Source organism: Myripristis murdjan, chromosome 13 (genome assembly GCF_902150065.1).
Source record: "Myripristis murdjan chromosome 13, fMyrMur1.1, whole genome shotgun sequence".
In the NCBI taxonomy this organism is placed as follows: Eukaryota; Metazoa; Chordata; class Actinopteri; order Holocentriformes; family Holocentridae; genus Myripristis; species Myripristis murdjan.
The window spans coordinates 41690033-41692407 of NC_043992.1; positions in this window are offsets into that span (position 1 = coordinate 41690033).

A 2375-nucleotide genomic window follows, 5' to 3' on the forward strand; every position below is an offset into this window, starting at 1 on the left:
CTCAGTGCTGCCCCCGCTGGACACAACACTGACCTGCAGGCTGTTTAGCTCAGTGCTGCCCCCGCTGGACACAACACTGACCTGCAGGCTGTTTAGCTCAGTGCTGCCCCCGCTGGACACAACACTGACCTGCAGGCTGTGTATGCAGCTGGACATGACATCACCAAACACACAAACACGTTTTTATACAAACTGCAACACACACTCCGGTCTGTGTGTGTGTGTGTGTGTGTGTGTGTGTGTGTGTGTGTGAGTGTGTGTGTGTGTGTGAGAGAGAGAGTGAGTGTGTGTGAGTGTGTGTCTGAGTGTGAGTGTGTGTGTGTGTGTGTGTGAGTGTGTGTGTGAGTGTGTGTGTGTGTGTGTGTGTGTGAGTGTGAGAGAGAGTGTGTGTGTGTCCATGTTTACCTGACAGACTGAATCATATCAGCCAGTAAATGGTTTATTAACTGTAACATGTATCATAACATAAAGATCAAACATCCCCAAAACTTAATTATAATATGATTATTGTTATTATTGTTATTGTTATTATTATTATTACTGTTATATTGTTGTTATTATTATTATTACTGTTATATTGTTGTTATTATTGTTATTATGACTGTTTTTTGTTTTTCTGAAGGGACGGTGATGAAACATGTATATCCAACTGCATCTTTAATAAAAGAGACATTTATGGCAAAACTGCTGGCCTGGTGTGTGTGTGTGTGTGTGTGTGTGTGTGTGTGTGTGTAGCTGCTGGCTCCTCCTGTTGAAGCTGAAATGACATTAAATGAAAAATGTTGAATGTTAGAAATCGCGTTCTCTAAAGTTCAACAGTAGAACGGTTCTCTGTTCTGTGTTCTCTGTTCTGTGTTCTGTGTTCTCTGTTCTGTGTTCTGTGTTCTGTGTTCTCTGTGGCGGTCCTCAGCTGCTACGGTGGCCTGCAGGGGCCTGAAAGGTCCCTGTGAGACAGAGCAGAAGCCTCAACATCACCTGCTGATATCACATTTTTTAAAGTGGGTGAACTGTCCCTTTAAGGTTGAGGTAAAGACGCCGACACGGGGACGACAGCGAGCGGGACTCGAACCCGGTGTGACAAGCCTGATTAACCCTACGCCGGGTATGGTTTGGGCCCAAAGTGTCCTGTGGGGTATAAAATAGCCTAGCCCAGTTTATACCCCGGGGTATACTTTGGGCTCAGGCGGGGGGTTAAAGTGGGCTCGTCCAGTTTACACCCCGGGGATTTTCATTTGTTTGGCTGATCATTATTTATTTATTTTTATCTGCAACCAGGCCTCTGAAACTAGACCTACACATGTTGTGCCATTGAATCAACCTCAGTGCACCCAGTGTTTATGCACACGTGTGTGTATGTGTACATTTGAGGAAAGTCCTACACCCCTACCCGACCACGTCGCCTCGAAAAAGAAAATGAAATAAGTGTTATTAAACTCGCAGTGATGGATTTAAGCATTATTACACAAGAGGGTGTGCTTGACCGTTAGTATTGTCGCAGAATCTGCCTCAGCAGGTGCTGTCCGTGGTGCTGAATCTGCCTCAGCGGGTACTGTCCGTGGTGCTGAATCTGCCTCAGCGGGTACTGTCCGTGGTGCTGAATCTGCCTCAGCAGGTACTGTCCGTGGTGCTGAATCTGCCTCAACAGGTACTGTCCTTGGTGCTGAATCTGCCTCAGCAGGTACTGTCCGTGGTGCTGAATCCTCTGAGGCATCTCATTCTCTTTATTATAGAAATTAAAGCTCCATAAAATTCACGGAGGATCTTGTTCAGCTCTTCTTTCCTTACAGGTGAGAAATCAGCTGTTTGCCCAGTGTTTGTCAGGTAGTCTTGTAGACATTTGACGGCCCAAGACGTTGACCGGGCCGTACCGGCTTCATTTCCTGACCTCTCCAGCTGATCCAGCTCTTCACTCGTCACTCTCGCGTATCTGTCCTTTTTCTCTTCTGTCTTGTCTTCCTCGTTCAGCCGTTTATCTAAACTTAGGTCGCCAAAGAAATCAAAACTGATAACAAACGGTCCATTATACAGACTAACAAAGCTGACAGCGGCTTTTGATGCAGGTTTCAGTGAAACATTTCGTGTTGCCGTGGAAACCACACAGACTCAGGCAATAATGTTGCCGGGTGGAGTAATATGTTCAGTGATGAGGTATTTTTCATTTGAGCACGGCTAGTCGGTCATAATAACGGTCAAGCGCGCCCTCTCGTGTAATAATGCTTAATTCCATCACTGCGAGTAATTGATTAATTAATTAATTAATTAATTAATTCACTTCCCTTTTCATCCGTATTTCTTCTTGTTTTATGTCGTTTTGCATCGTCTTCTTTGTCTTCTTCTTCTTCTACTTCTTCTTCTCTCTCATAAAAAAACACCTG